The 17,082-nt window shown below is 42.7% G+C and overlaps 1 protein-coding gene across 4 annotated transcripts in view; it reads left to right on the plus strand.

The window, feature by feature from the left end:
* The first annotated feature begins 9,698 nt into the window (after nt 1-9,698).
* Nucleotides 9,699-17,082, plus strand: part of BCL2L14 (BCL2 like 14) — a 53,935-nt gene continuing 46,551 nt past the window's right edge. For 2 of the 4 annotated variants that reach the window (XM_058442460.1, XM_058442462.1), the window contains exon 1: nt 9,701-10,236. The gene's annotated coding sequence lies outside the window, so the exon portion shown is untranslated. Of the gene's footprint in view, nt 10,237-17,082 lie in introns of all 4 variants that reach the window. The other 2 variants (XM_058442463.1, XM_032159642.2) reach the window with 2 other exon arrangements.

Below are 17,082 nucleotides of genomic sequence, written 5' to 3' on the forward strand. Positions count from 1 at the left end.
AACAGAGAAACCAGGATGAATACACTGGAATCGAAATGATGAAATGCACCACAGAGAGGTTTCTAGAAGAGTGTCCAGAGATGGAAATGGGGAAAAGAGAAAGATACAGCAGAAATATAATTGCATACGAGATTCTAGTGTGTGCTAGAAATGTAGGGGGGAAAGAGTGATGGTAAAATTAAAAGAAAGAAGTGGATAGATTTTAGTGGCATGATTGAAATGGATAATGAAAGGGATCTTTATGAAACCGTTGCCAGGAGAAAGAAAGACATAGAAAGCGAAAAAAAGGCTGTAGGTTAATTCCAGTATGACAAGAATAACAAAGAAATGCATGAATTCTCAGCCAACAGCCCGTATCAAGAGACAAGCATGTTCTGGCCGTGTGTGAAGGGCACACCGTGCCTGGGGCTCTCCCTGCCAACGCCTGCAGACTTTTGCTCCTCACCTGGACCTCACAGTGCACCTGTTTTCAATGACACAAGGGGGAAAGGGTCAAAAGATGAATAAGGCCAGGCGCAGTGTCTCACGCCTGTAATCCCAACACTCTGGGGGGCCAAGGCGAGTGAATCACTTGTGGCCAGAAGTTCAAGACCAGCCTGGCCAAAATAGCAAAACCCTGTCTCTGCTAAATATATACAAAATTAGCCAGGTATGGTGGTGCACACCTGGGTAATACCAGCTACTGAGGCTGAGGCACAAGAATCACTTGAACCTGGGAGGCAGAGGTTGCAGTGAGCTGAGATCGCACCACTGCACTCCAGCTTGGGTGACAGAAGTGAGACTCTGTCTCAAAAAAAAAAAAAATGGATAAAATGATACTCATTTCTTCCTTGGTCCCATCGACAAACATTTATCGAGAGATGTCTGTGTGCCAAGCACAGTGCTTGATACTGAGAAAATACAAGAATTAATAAGCAACATAGCTATTCTGACAAAAATGGAGGAGGTCTAACATATAGAATTTTCCAGATAAGACAGAGCAAAGTTCAAAGCTGTGAAAATGAGAGTCAATGTGAAATATGACAGAATTGGGGATACCAAGGTGGACACAAGATGACCGTATATTCTCCTCAAAGGGGAACAACATAGGAAAGGAAAGTGGGAAACGAAAAGCAGAAGTAACATCGAGAGCCCCTAATGGGGCTCTAATAGGTTCTAACCTGAGTCCCAGCCCTTAGCTGGTTCCAAGATGATCTTGAGCAAAGTGCTTCTGTGTTCTGAGCCTCAGTTCCCTTAACTATAAAATAAACTAATGATGTCTGGTCTAACTTGTGGTTGTCACCACGACACAGTAAGGGGTATTGGTTGTGCCCTCCTGCCATAAACAACAATAAAACTGGACAAATTATATGAAACTGTTTTCAGGTGCAACGCTACAGATGGTGCAGGGATGTGACCCTTGAGAGAAGAAACACAAGAGGTGAAACCCACATTTACTCTGGCCTCCTGCCTGGGGCTTTCCAACCACAGCACGCGGAAGTGGAGCCCAAACCGAGGATGGAGGAAAGAGACCGAAGGTTAGGGCTGCTGCAGGGATTGAGTGTGTAGGACAGGGTATGAGAGAGGCAGGAGCTGCACAGAGCAGAAATCCAAAAATCTGCAGAGACCACCTGAATCTAGTTGAAAACAAAACTGCACATGTACAGGGTAACGTTTCCACAAAGCCTAATAGAGAATAGGTAGCAGGGGCAAGGCCCAGTAGCTCATGCCTGTAATCCCAGCACCCTGGGAGAGGCTGAGGCAGGAGGATTGCTTGAGCCCAGGAGTTCAAGACCAGCCTGGGCAATATAGCAAGACCTCATCTCTACCAAAAATTTTAAAAATTAGCTAGGTGTGGTGGCATGCACCTATAGTTCCAGCTACTTGGGAGGCTGTGGCAGGAGGATCCCTTGAGCCCAGGAGCTTCAGGCTACAGTGAGCTAAGATTGTGCTGCTGCACTCCAGCCTGGGTGACAGAGTGAGACCCTGTTTCTTAAAAAAAGAAAAAAAAGAGAGAAAGAATAGGTAGTAGGAGCTGTGCACTAAACAGAGATTCCAGAGGTCACACGGTGGGAAGAGACACTGTGTTCTCAGTGTCCACGGTGGAAAGAGCTTGATGAACAGCCTGGGCTTTCAACAGAGGCCCGGGAAAGGCCACACCTGTGGAGCTGGGCCACCCCAGCACTAGAGAGGGGCTGCACTGGACCCACCAAAACAAAGTCAAATTCCAACACTCAATAATGGATCCAAGTGGATCCACCAATAAATTAACCACCTGCCAAAACAAATGCAATGATCCTTAAAGGAAGATAATAAAACCGTAATGTTTGACATGTAACAAAAAATTACTCAATGTGTAACAAGGAGGAAACAAATAGAATAGAAAGCAGCCAATAGAAAGAATCCCAGAGGTGATACAGATGGAATTAGCAAACAAAAACTTTAAAATGACTAAATATATTCAAGAATTTAAAGGGAAAAAATGGACATAAGGGATGAAAAACAGTTACTCATTGGAAAATAGACATTAGAAAAGAAACAAGATGAAAATCATGGGACTCAAAAATCTACAATAACTGGCTGGGCACGGTGGCTCACACCTGTAATCCCAACACTTTGGGAGGCCCAGCCAGGCAGATCATTGAGGCCAGGAGTTCAAGACCAGCCTGGCCAACATGGTGAAACTCTGTCTCTACTAAAAATCAAAAAAAAAAGAAAAAGAAAAAAAAAAAGAACTGGGCGTGGTGGTGGAATCCTGTAATCCCAGCTACTGGGGAGGCTGAGGCAGGAGAATCGTTTGAACCCAGGAGGCAGAGGTTGCAGTGAGCCGAGATTGCACCACTGCACTCTAGCCTGGGCAGCAGAGCAAGAGTCTGTCTAAAAAAAATGTGTATATATATATGTATCTAAAATAACTGAAATAAGTCACAAGATGGACTTAACAGAAGATTAGACACTGCAAAAGAAAAGATTAGTAGACTTGAAGACAGAATAATAGAAATTATCCAAATTGATGCACATGGAGCGAAAAAGGACTAGAATAAAAGAATAGAGCTTGAGTTACATATGGGACATTATTAACCAGTCTAACAGATACATAACTGTAGTCTTAGTAGGAAAGCAAAGAGGAATTTGGGCAGAAGAAATATTTTAAAAAATAATGACCTCCTAATGTGACAAAAAAGTACCAATCCACTGATCCAAGAATCTCAATGTATCTTAAACAAGATAAACACAAAGAAAACCACATTTAGGCACAACATAGCCAAACGTTGTAAAACAGTGATGAAGAAAAGATCTCAAAAGAATTCAGGAGACAAAAAAAAAAATCCCACCTGACTGCAGTGGTGCAATAATGAGAATTATCACTGACATCTCATCAGAAACGTTGCAATCCTGAAGATAACAGAATGACATCTTTGGAGTTCTAAAAGAGAAAACACTGCTAACTTAGAATTCTACATCCAGTGGAAATATCCTTCAAAAATGAAGGCAAAATGAACAAATAAAAGCTGAGATAACTTATCACCAGCACAACTGCACAATGAAAAATATTAAAGAAAGTTCCTCAAGCCAAAGGGAAATGATACCAGATAGAAACAGATCTATAATACGCAAAGGAATGTGCCAGAAATGGTAAATCTATGTGGTCACTATAGAACACTTTTATTTTTTAATTTCTTTAAACTACATTGTCTGCTTAAAGCAAAAATGAAGTCTCACTAATTCAAGTCAGACTGTGCTCAGCTAAGGAACTGAAATAAAACAGAGTTGTAGGTCAGAAGTCAATAGAGGAAATAGAATACTCACAAGCACTTCATTAATCCAAAAAGAGACAGGAGAGTCGGGCAGAAGGAACAAAGAATAGATGGGAAAATCTAGAACAAATAGCAAGATGGTAGAATTAGACGCAACCTAACTCAGTGCTATCGTGAATGAAACGAAACCATGGCAATGGAACTCTGCTATAGCTGCCCTCATCACACATGTGAGGCTCTGGCTGTGTGTTTCTGGATGAAGGGGAGGAAGGTGCCAAGGAAGGAAGTAGAAAAGCAAACTTATGGGACATAGAAATTCTAATAAAATAGGTTCTAGGTGCTCAAGCCACCTCTCACCCTGATTTTTCGGGGCATAGCTGTGTATTACTCTTACCCTTGGGGCGTGCAGCCCAGGTTACAGGTACCATGTTCCTGGATTTATGGAGCAGCCACATGAACTGGGCTTGGGCACCAGAGGAGAAGCTGAGCTGGTTTCCAGTGCTGCTGTTTGAAATGTGAGGAAGGACAGAGACATGCTTCTAAGTCCAACTACTCACTGTGAATACCTGGTGGAAAGAGGACACCCTTTCCAGCAGGGCGGATGATGTCAAGCAGACCCACCAATAAACTAACCACCTGCCAAAACAAATGCAATGCTCTTTAAAGGAAGACAATAAAGCCCATAATGTTTGGCATGTAATAAAAAATTACTCGGCCTGGCGCAGTGGCTCACGCCTGTAATCCCGGCACTTTGGGAGGCTGAGGCAGGTGGATCATCTGAGGTCAGGAGTTCAAGACTAGCCTGGCCAATGTGGGAAAACCCCGTCTCTACTAAAAATACAAAAAATTACTTGGGTGTGGTGGCGTGCGCCTGTAATCCCTGCTACTCAGGAGGCTGAGGCAGGAGAATCGCTTGAACCTGGGAGGCGAAGGTGGCAGTGAGCTGAGATCACACCATTGCACTCCAGCCTGGGCAACAAGAGCGAGACTCCATCTCAAAAAAAAAAAAAAATTACTCAACATGTGACAAGGAGGAAACAAAAGCAGTCAATAGAAAGTGTCCCAGAGGCAATACAGATGGAATTCCACCAGGAAAACTAGAAAAAGGCTCTGCCTACAGAAGGGACAGTGTAAACAGAATGGCAGAAGAGAACAGAAACAGAGGATCTAGAAAGAAGAAGTATAATCCAACGCTGACATAGGGAGGAGGGAACTGTAAAATTAGAATCTGACAAGGTTTTAATAGGCAATAGGTAACGATCAATTAAAACAGGGCTGTCATGATATGTCTGGACAGACTCAGTTATTTGACCCATGAAGGTTCTGGAGATGAAGGCACTGTGGTAGCAGGTCTAAATGTGTCATCCCAAGCATTTGTAGCTAAGCGGCAGAGAGAAAAGACCAAGAATGATTCAGTTCAGTTCGGCACTCGTTTACTGGGGACCTTCTGACACCAGGCTCTGTGTCAGGTGCAGAGGATATAAAAGTTACTAAGACCAAGTCCATGCCTTTAAGGGGAAACCCAGTTCTACTGGGGGAAACAGGCGTGGCAACACATCAGAAAGTAGTGTGTCCAAGCATCCACCTGTCACTTACTAGCTGAGAGAGTCTGGATATGTGCCCTGCCCAAATCTCATGTTGGATTGTTATCCCCCGTGTTGAAGGTGGGGTCTGGTGGGAGGTGACTGACCCACAGGAGTGGATTTCTCATAAATGATTTAGCCCCAACCCCTGGATACTGTCCTCACAAAAGTGAGTTCATTTTCATGAGATCTGGTCGTTTCAAAGTGTCTGGCACCTCCCCCTCCCTTGCTCCTGTTTTGCCATGTGATACGCCTGCTTTGACTTTGCACTCCATCATGATTGGAAGCTTCCTTAGGCCTCCCCAGAAGCAGATGCTGCTAGGCTTCCTGTATAGCCTGCAGAACCGTGAACCAATAATACCTCTTTTCTTATAAATTAAGAAAATTTATAAGAAATTTTCTTTATAGCAGTGCAAGAACGGCCTAGCACACCAGCTATGTGGCTTTGCACAAATCTTTTTTTTTTTTGAGACAGAGTCTCGCTCTGTCACCCAGGCTGGAGTGCAGTGGCGCGATCTCGGCTCACTGCAAGCTCCGCCTCCCGGGTTCACGCCATTCTCCTGCCTCAGCCTCTCCGAATAGCTGGGACTACAGGCGCCCGCCACCTCGCCCAGCTAATTTTTTTTGTATTTTTAGTAGAGACGGGGTTTCACCGTGGTCTCGATCTCCTGACCTCGTGATCCGCCCGCCTCGGCCTCCCAAAGTGCTGGGATTACAAGCGTGAGCCACTGCGCCCGGCCTCTGCACAAATCATTTAACCTCAGTTTCATCATCCATAAAATGAGGATAATAATAACCACCCAGCAAGATGGTTGTGAATATTCTAGAAATAATTTTAAAAGTGCCTAGCTCACTGCCTGGCTTATAGTAATTCAGCAGCTCTCAACTTGAGAACAAGACACACATTAGAATCTAGGTGGCAAAAGGAGGGTATTTCTAACTAGTCCCAGCCTGCCTCCCACTCATATCCTGATTCCCCCGGAAGGATGTGCCTACCTATTCTAAACCCATTACCCTGGATGAAGAAACACTGTCTCATGCACAAAATAAAGTGTGGGAGTGTGTTTTGCGTGTGAATGGTGCATAGGTAGAATAAGGTTTGAGAATCACTCTGTAAGCATTCATCTCAGTTCAACACTTACAAAGCACCTATTGTGTGCCAGGCTCATAAAAAAACTAGTTTGGATTATTTCCACAAAATGATAGAGGTATGTATAAAATGCTAAGAGAATATAATACAGGAGAAGGCACTCAGCCTGGGGGTCAGGAAGGCCCACAAGCCTTGGCAGTTACCCAGCCTAGCAAAGGTGAGAAGGTATCCCAGGGAAACAGAAAGGTATAAGTTGGCAATAGCATGGTGTGTGCAGGGAACTGGGATCCAAGCATCAAACAGGGTCAAGGAATTAAATATGTGGTAGAGGTAGACAAGGGCAAGTTTATGAAAGGCATGCAAAGAAACCTACTTAATCCTGGGGGTGGTGAGAGCCATAGAAGAGCATGATGAAAAGGAGACCCAGGTCCCTCTGTGCTCCAGGTCAGTATCTCTGAAAGCAGTTCCCAGGCTAAATTTCATGATGAACGCACAAGGAGCCTCAGAGAGCTCCGCCTCCAGAGGAATTCATTCCTCAGGGGCAGTGTGCACTGCTCACTTGCCTTTGCTTCTCAAGCACCTACCCAAGTCTGACCCCACTGGAGGCACTAGGTTCATTGTACAGAACTGATATTAATAAACTTCCTTATCCAGAACTTGTGCAATAGCCGAGCATAGTGGCTCATGCCTGTAATTGCAATACTTTGGGAGGCCAAGGCAGGCAGATTGCTTGAGCCCAGGAGTTCAAGACCAGTCTGGGCAACATGGTGAAGGCCCATCTCTACAAAACTACAAAAATTAGCCAGGCGTGGTGGTGCATGCCTGTGGTCCCAGCTACTAAGGAGGCTGAGGTGGGAGGATCTCTTCAGTCTAGGAAGTCAAGACTGCAATGAGCCATGATTGCACCACTGCACTCCAGCCTGGGCAACAGAGTGAGACCCTGTCTCCAAAAAAAAACAAAACAAAAAACAGAACCGGTGCATTTTAACATTATCTCCAACTATGGAATTCATTCAATCACAAAGTTTTATTAACCATCAAGCAGGGAGGGAAGATATGAACACAAATACAGTCAGGAGTTTACGACAGGGATACATCTGGGAAATGCATCATTAGGCAATTTTGTCATGTGAACATGATAGAGTGCACTCACAGAAACCTATATGGTACAGCCTACAGCCTACAACACAAACAGGCTACGGTATATAGCCCATTGCTCCTAGGCTACAAACCTGTACAGCAAGTAATTGCACTGAATATCATAGCCACTTGTAACACAATGGTATTTGTGTATCTAAACAAACCTAACGTGAAAAAGGTACACTATAAATACAGTATAAAAGATTAAAAATGGGCTGGGCACGGTGGTTCACGCCTGTAATCCCAGCACTTTGGGAGGCCGAGGTGGGCGGATCAGGAGGTCAGGAGATCGAGACCATCCTGGCTAACACAGTGAAACCCCGTCTCTACTAAAAATACAAAAAATTAGCCGGGCATGGTGACGGGCGCCTGTAGTCCCAGCTACTCGGGAGGCTAAGGTAGGAGAATGGCATGAACCCAGGAGGCAGAGCTTGCAGTGAGCTGAGACTGGGCCACTATACTCCAGCCTGGGCAACACAGCGAGACTCCGTCTCCAAAAAAAAAAAAAATTGATTAAAAATGGTACACCTGTATAGGGCACTTACCAAAATGGCTGTTGCAGAACTCGAAGTTATTCTTGGTGAGTCAGTGAGTGAGTGGTGAGTGAATGTGAAGGACTGGGATATTATTGTCCACTACTGTAGACTTTATAAACACAGTACACTTAGGCTACACTAAGTTTATTTTTAAAATAAAGTAATTGAGCTACAACATGACAATGGCTACGGTGTCACTAGGTGATAGGAATTTTTCAGCCCCATTATAATCTTACGGGACCACCTTCATACATACAGTCGGTTTTTGACTGAAACATCATTACATTCAGCATATGAATGTAATTGCAATGAAGTGAAAGATAAAGGTTATAGTTCTAGTGTATCCAGAGTGCTTTAGGAGATGAACTGTTAGGGAAAGCCAGAAAAATCTCCACCATGGAAAAAATATTTGGCCTGGGTCTTGAAGGATAAATAGGAAGTCAGTACTCAGAGACAGGTGCCAGTGTTTTTCAGCCTGAGGCAGGGAGGTATGAGAGACAGCTGGAAGGGTTTGAGAATGGGTGGTGAGAACTTACACTTACTGGGGACTAGATATAAGAATGCAGTAAGACGTGGACCTAGCACCGTGATTTTTCGACCTGGGCTACACATCAGAAAGAGCTAGGGAGATTTTAAATCTTCCAGGGCCCAAACCACATTCCGAACCAATTAAATCAGGACGTCTGGGGCTAGAAGCCAGTCATCAGTATGTTTTTTTAAGCTCCCAAAGTGGTTCCAATGTGCTGCCAAGTCTCAGAACCACTAGTCTAGAAAGGAGGGATAAGGAGTTTCAGCAGCCCCAGAGAACCGGCCCTCCTGGTGATCCTGCAATCCTGGCACACACACCCCACCCCGCCTGGGAGAAAGACTGGCCACACCACTGTTTCCTGCTGCTCCTTTCCTCCCACCAGCATTTTACTCTGAAATAGTGGTTCTCAAAGTGTGGTCCCCAGACTGTAGCATCAGCCTCAGGGGGAAATTGTTAAAAATGCAAATTTCCCAGCCGCACCCTGGACCTACTCACCCAAAAACTCTGGGAGTGGAGCCCAGCAACTGAGGCATAGGTTGAGGCTAAGGTTGGTGAGCCGCTGCTGTGGAACATTGACCTCTCCCAAACTGCAGCAAAGCAAGGGCCTGGGTGTGACTCTGGCGGTGTAGGTGCTACTAGAATCTGCTGGAGTCACTGCTTGTCGGCAGAGATGCCGTGGGAGCTGGCCTGGGTGCCTCCACCTTGGCCGTCACCACCAGGCAGTGGCCTTTGGCCTGGAATCGAAGGTACCAGAGGGCTGATAGCTCAGTTTTTTTATGGTACCAAGAAAAGACTTTCAGATTGGAAGTATGGGATTTTGTTTATTTTTTAATCCTCTTTTAATACAAAGTGGCCCCTTGAAAGCAAACTTTCAAGATATTTCACATCAGAACTGGCCGGGAAATCCAGCATGTGGACAGACACGGATATGCCGTGTGCATTTTTCCGTTGGAGGAAGGGGGTAGGCTTGGGTGCTGGAGGGTGTTGCCTGGGGGCGGAGCGAGAAGGAAGAAAGGGCACTGCTGGTTGACACCTCACCCATCCCCTCCTCCCAGGCCCCAACCAGGCTGGAATTAAAGGACCCTGGGAGGAAAATAAGGAAAGCAACAAAGGAAATGAGTTCCCCATACAGAAAGGAAATTGCCTTTCCCCTTAAGGTCAGACTGGTCCGAAGTAAAGGACTGGTGAGCCCTAGCGACCGCCTCTGCTGAAGCCCTAAAGCTGGAGCTCTTTTGCCCTCGCAGAATAACCGGGACTTTCTTGCAGCCGGAACCAGCCACGTCCTGATGCCACACTCCCTTGAGGAGCCAGCCAGCTCCACATTTACTCAAAGAATCCAAAGGGCACCAAGTGGATTCTCTGCCACACGATTGAAGAGGGCAAGCTGTCTGGGGGGTTTGCCACCTCTTTTCAACTCAACTATTCTGAGCTGAAGTACTGGACCCGTTTTGTTTTTCTTGTTTTTTTCCTGCTTCGGTAAATCTGGAAAAATCCTGAAGGTCTGAAAAACTGTTGGACTTGACAGCGTGTGTGTAGCGCCACCTGGTGACCACAGCTTATCAAAACAGCTTCCTTCCGGGGCTCTTGTGGATGTACATCAAAGGCTCCAGCTTCCAGACAGGTACACATCCTGTTCTCACGCCCGGCCCACTTTCCCGTGGGAATGTCAGCCACTCTGATTTGCCTTGGCTGAAAACCTCCTGTCTTTGCATGGAAAAAAACACAAGTAATATGAACAAGCAACAGAGTTTTCTTTCTCTCTTAAGTAACCAAACATTTAAAATCTTCTAAAGCACACATTTCCCTAACTGAGAAAGGAAGCAGAAGAAAAATTTCTGGCTGAACTTACAAATCATAATAAATGGTCAGAAATACCTTCTCCCTTCCCAAGATTCCTAGGGTCCTAGTGTAGAGGAGACTTCAGTTGCCCCTGACACTACAACATCCTGACTAAAAGCCTGTTTCCAAGGTGATATTTGATAGACACGAAGGACCCAGGTGGAAAAGAAGGTAGTCTGGATGGCACGGCAAGGAGTGGAACACGCAGGCTATGAGGGGTCAGGAGAAATCAGTTCTGGTCCTGGCACTGCTACCGACTTGCTGTGTGACCTTGGGAAGTTACTTAAACTTTGTGGATCTCAATGCCCCAGACTCGTTAACTTCTTTACTATTTTTTCCCATAAATTGCGTGTTTCTGAAAGATGTTGCCCACCAAAATGCATCTCTAAAATAGGAGCTTAATAAGCGTTCTGTCTTGAGGAATCAGACATATAAATGTCAGGCAGGCCTTCTGATCATGATGCAACCAGAGTTAGCACAGTGAGTCCATATCACAGAGAAAGGCAACCTGGTCTCCCACCCATGAATGATTTTTGTTGGGATTTCAGCATGTTGAAACTAACCCATAGACCCTAGTTACAACTTTCTTAGGCCCTGACAGCTGAGGAATCCCAGTTTGGGAACCAACAGACTAGAAGATCTTGAGGGTAACTCTAGCTCTCATGAACTAAAACAGAGTAAAGATGGAAGCCTGTGGTATGTACGTGCAGGTAGAATCTCGATTTGAGAAATGGCATTACAAGGAATTAACACTTCAGAAATGCCAGCTCCGTGCCAGGACTTTTTTATTTTATTATGTATATTTGTCATGGACAACATGTTATGAAATATGTATACATCGTGGAATGGTTAAATAAAGCTAATTACATATGCATGTGCTCACAAAGTTATCATTTTGGGGGTGACTTAAAATCTCTCAGCGATTTTCAAAAATATATGTTATTAACTATAGTTGCAATGTTGTACAACAGATCTCTTGAACATCTATTCCTCTTGTCTAACTGAAATTTTATGTTTTTTGACCATCTCCCCAACTGCCCCCCAACAAGCCTGAAAGCCCTGGTAACCCCTATTCTACTCTCTACTTCTATGAGTTCAACTTTTTAAGAGTCCACATGTGAGATCATGCAGTATTTGTCTTTCTGTGCCTGACTTATTTCACTTAGCGTAATGTCCTTTGGGTTTATCTGTGTCACAAGCAACAGGATGTCCTCCTTTTTAAAAGACTGAATAGTATTCCATGGTGTATTTTCTTTATCCAATCCCATTTTCTTTATCCATCCATCCATTGATGAACACTTAGTTGGTTTCAAATCTTGGCTATTGTGAATAGCGCTGCAACGAACATGGCAGTACAGATAGCTCTTCAACATACCGATTTTATTTCCTTTGGATATATATACCCAGGAGTGGGATTGCTAGATCATATGGTAGTACTATTTTTAATTTTTTAAGGAACCTCCATACTGTTTTCCGCAATGGCTGTGTTAATTTACATTCCCACCAGCAGTGCACAAGGCTTCCCTATTCTCCACAACCTCGCTAGCATTTGTTATCTTTCATCTTTTTGATAACAGCATTGCAACAGGTATGAGGTGATAGCTCATTGTGGTTTTAACATGTATTTCTCTGATAATTAGTGCAGAAGTTTTAAATACAGAATCACAGTTAGTCCTGACAATAACCTCTAAAATACCCATGCAGATGAGGAAAGAGCTGCAGAGAAGTTAAAGAAATTGTCTGCACCTTACAGCTGAGACCAGAACCAGGTCTGTATAATTTCAGAGCACATAATCTTTCAAAGTAACCAAACAAAATCACAGCAATTTTTAGGTTCACAGAGAACAGGCCAAAAAAACAAACAAAAAGAAAGAAATTATAGTAATTTCCAGGTATGAACCAGTAATCCAAACTAAACATACTTTGTTGAATGAATATACTGGATTCTACTATGTTTCTCCAAGTCCCCATTGTCTTAAAACATAGCATTTGGGGTTTAGTAGTTATTGATAAACCTTTTGCATATCTATGCACTGTTAGTTCTTTATACTACACATTATTTTATTGTAGTAAAGCCAATTTTCTGACATTTATCTGAAAGCAAACTGTGAAGTACTTCCCTTCTACTTCCCGGTGATTTTTAGTGACCTGGTGCCATTTGAATGTATGTGTCCTTCAAAATTCATATGTTGAAACTTAAACCCCAAAGCAATGGTATTAGAAGGTGGGGCATTTGGAAGGTGATTAGGTCATGAGGCCGCCACCCTCATGTGAATGGGTTTAGTGCCTTTATAAAAGGGCTGGAAGGAACTAGCCAGGCCCATTGCCCTTCCATCTCTTCTGCCACATGAGGGCGCAGTGTTTATCCCTTCTGCTCTTCCACCTTTTCCACCATGTGAGAACACCAGAGAAAATACCATCTGTGGCCAGGCACGGTGGCTTACGCCTGTAATCCCAGCACTTTGGGAGGCTGAGGAGGGTGGATCACTTGAGGTCAGGAGTTCAATACCAGCCTGGCCAACATGGTGAAACCCCCATCTCTACTAAAAATACAAAAGCTGGGCATGGTTATGGGCGCCTGTAATCCCAGCTACTCAGGAGACCAAAGCAAGACAATTGCTTGAACCCTGGAGGCAGAGGTTGCAGTGAGCAGAGATCGCACCATTGTATTCCAGCTTAGGCAACAGAGCGAGACTGTCTCAAAAAAAAAAAAAGGAAAACAGAAATGGCTATATTAATATCAAGCTAAAGTACACTTCAGAGCAAAGAAAATTGCTAGAGACAGAGAGGGAGATTACATGATGATCAAAGGGTCAATCCACCAGGAAGTATTAACAATACTAACTGTGTGTGTGTCAAACAACAGATCTGCAAAATATATGATGCAAAAAGTGATAGAACTGATAGTAGAAATAGACAAATCCACAATTATAGTTGGAGGCTCCAACACTCCTCTCTAAACAATTGATAGAACAAGTAGACCAAAAATCAGCAAGGCTGTAGAAAAACAACACCATCAACCAACAGAACCTAATTGACATTTGTAAAACAGCGGACACAATAGCAGAATGTACATTCTAATACACATCAGAATACAGACTGAATATACACCAAGATAGACCATATACATTCTAATATACATCAGAATGCACACTCAACACACACCAAGATAGACCATATACATTCTAATGCACATCAGAATGCACACTTGGCCTCCCAAAGTGCTGGGATTACAAGCATGAGCCAAAGTGCCCAGCCCAATATGAAATAGATCATTTGAATAGCCCTATAACTATTAAGAAAATTTAATTCATAATTTTGAAATTCCCTCCCCAAAAAATTTCCAGACCTAAATGCTTTCACTAGATAACTCTACCAAATGTTTAAAGAATTAACACCAATTCTACACAATCTCTTCCAGAATATAGATAAGGAGGAGATTCTTAGTTCATTTACGCTGCTATAACAAAATACCTGAGACTGCATCATTTATAAGCAATATAAGTTTTTTCTCACAGTTCTGGAAGCTGGGAAGTCCAAGACCAGGGCACCAGCAGGTTTGGAGTCTGTTGAGGGCTGCTATCTCTGCTTCAACATGGCACCTTGTTGCATCCTCCTGAGAGAATAAATGCTGTATCATCACATGGCGGAAGGACAGAAGGGCAAAAAGGGTCTAGCTAGTTTCCTCCAGACCTTTCATAAGGCACTAATCCATTCATGAGGGCTCTCCCTCATGACTTAATAACTTCCTAAAAGGCCTCATCTGTTAACACTACCATAATGGGGATTAGGTTTCAACATGAACTTTAGAAAGAACACACACACTCAACCCATGGTATCTTCATAATTGGTTTTATTTCTACCAAGACCAGATGAAGGCAGAAAACTACCAAAAAAAAAAAAAAAAAAAAGTCAGAAAACTACAGATCAATACTATCTTGAAAATAGACATGAAAATCCTGAAAAAAAAATTAGTAAATAAAATTCAGCAGTATGTAAAAAGAATTATACATCTTGACCAAGTGGGGCTTATTATAGGGAGGCAGAGCTAGTCCAATGTTGGAAAATCAATAAATGTAATCAACCATATTAACAAGCTACAGAAGAAAAATCACATGATCATATCAATTGATGTGGAAAAAGTATTTGACAAAATTCAACAGTCATTCATGATTTTTAAAAAACTGTCAGAAAATTATCAATAGAAAAGAAATTCATCCACTTAGTAAAAAGCTCCTATAAAAATCCTACAGCAACATTATACCTGATGGTGAAAGTCTGAATATTTTTCCCTTAAAATCAAGAATAAGACAAGTGTATTCACACTTACATTCTTATTCAACATAGTAGTGAAAGTTTTACCCAGTGCAGTAAGACAAAAAGATGGGGTGAGGGAGAATAAAAAGGAAGATATTATTATCTATATACGGAAAATTCCAAGGAGTATACAAGAAAAACAAACTCTTAGTACTGAGTTCAGTAAAGTTGCAGGATATAAGATAAACATACAAAAACCAATTGTATTTCTGTATACTAGCAATGGACATGCAGACATCAAAATTTAAAATATAATATCATTTGCAATCACTCAAAAAGAAGGGAACACCTAGGTGTCAATCTAATAAAACATATCCAGGGATTTTATGCTGAAGACTATGCTATGCCGATGAAAGAAATAAAAATATCTAAATAAAGGGAGAGACATACTGTGTTTATGACTAGAAGATTCAAAATAATAAAGGTGTAAATTCTCCCAAATTGATATGAAGGCTTAATATAATTCCTATCAAAATCCCAGGAAGTTTTAAAAATAGATATAAACAAGCTTATCCTAAAATTTAAATGAAAAGGCAAAGGAGCTGGACTTCAAAACAATTTTGAAAAAGAAGAAAAAAAGTGGGAGGTAACTCAGTCTATCTGACTTCAAGACATATTATATAGGTCATTAATCAAAACTGTGTGATATTGGTGGAGAGACAGACACACAGGTCAATGGAACAGAATAAAGAATCCAGAAGCAGATCCACATAAATATGCCCAACTGATTTTTAACAAGGTGCAAAAGCAACTCAACAAAGGAGAAATAGGCTTTCAACATAAGATGCTGGAGTAATTGCGTATCTATTGCCGGAAATAATGAACCTCAACCTAAGCCTCACACCTCAAGCAAAAATTAACTCAAAATGGATCATGAACTTAAATGTAAAATGTAAAGCCATAAAACACTTAGAAAAAAAATAAGATAAAATAGTCAAGATCTAGAATGAGGTGGCCGGGCGCGGTGGCTGAAGCCTGTAATCCCAGCACTTTGGGAGGCCGAGGTGGGCGGATCACGAGGTCAGGAGATCGAGACCATCCTGGCTAACACGGTGAAACCCCATCTCTACTAAAAATACAAAAAATTAGCCGGGTGTGGTGGCGGGTGCCTGTAGTCTGAGCTACTCGGGAGGCTGAGTGTTGTGTTTTTTTCACATATGGAGAATGCCATGTGAAAGAGTTCTTAGACTTGACACCAAAAGCACAGTTCATAAAAGGAAAGATATAGAAACTGGTCATGTTCCGTAAAAAATCTTGTTAAGGGAATGAAAAGATAAACTACAGAGTGGGAAGAAAATATTTGCAAACCATATATCCAACAAAGGATTAGTATCTGGAATATATAAAGAACTCTCAAAAATTAATAAGAAAGCAAACAATCCAATTAGAAAATGGACAAAACATGAAGAGACGTTTTAACACAGAAAATATACAGATGACAAATAAGCACGTGAAAATATGTTCAACAGCATAAGCCATTGGTGAAATGCAAGTTGAAACCACTATGCAATATTACTACATATCTATCAGGATGGCTAAGATGAAAAATAGTGACAACACCCAATTCTGAGAAGGATGCAGAGAAACTAGATCACTCATATGATGCTGGTGAGAATGTAAAATGGTGGCGTTTGGAAGTTTCTTAGAAAACTAAACATGCAACTGCCATATGACCCAGCAATTGAGCTCCTGGGTATTTATCTCAGAGAAATGAAGACTTGTAGTCACACAAAAGTTTGTGCACAAATGTTTATAGCAGCTATATTCACAGGAGCTCAAAACTAGAAGCAATCTAGATGTCCTTCAATAGGTGACTGCTTAGACAAAATGTGGTACATTCTATGCGATGTTATTCAACAGTAAAAAGGAACAAACTTTTGATAAACACAACAACCTAGATGAATCTCCAGAGGATGAGGCTGCGTGGGAAAAAAGCCAATCTTGGCCGGGCGCGGTGGCTCACACCTGTAATCCCAGCACTTTGGGAGGCCAAGGCGGGCAGATCACGAGGTCAGGAGATCGAGACCATCCTGGCTAACGTGGTGAAACCCCGTCTCTACTAAAAATACAAAAAAATTAGCTGGGTGCGGTGGCGGGTGCCTGTAGTCCCAGCTACTCGGGTGGCTGAGGCAGGAGAATGGTGTGAACACGGGAGGTGGAGATTGCAGTGAGCCGAAGCTTGCAGTGAGCCGAGATCGCACCACTGCACTCCAGCCAGGGCAACAGGGTGAGACTCTGTCTCAAAAAAAAAAAAAGCCAATCTCAAAAGGTTACCCATGTATGATTTCATTTCATTTCCATAATGTTTTTG

The sequence above is a fragment of the Hylobates moloch genome, unplaced genomic scaffold (assembly GCF_009828535.3).
Source record: "Hylobates moloch isolate HMO894 unplaced genomic scaffold, HMol_V3 SCAFFOLD_8, whole genome shotgun sequence".
Taxonomy (NCBI): Eukaryota; Metazoa; Chordata; class Mammalia; order Primates; family Hylobatidae; genus Hylobates; species Hylobates moloch.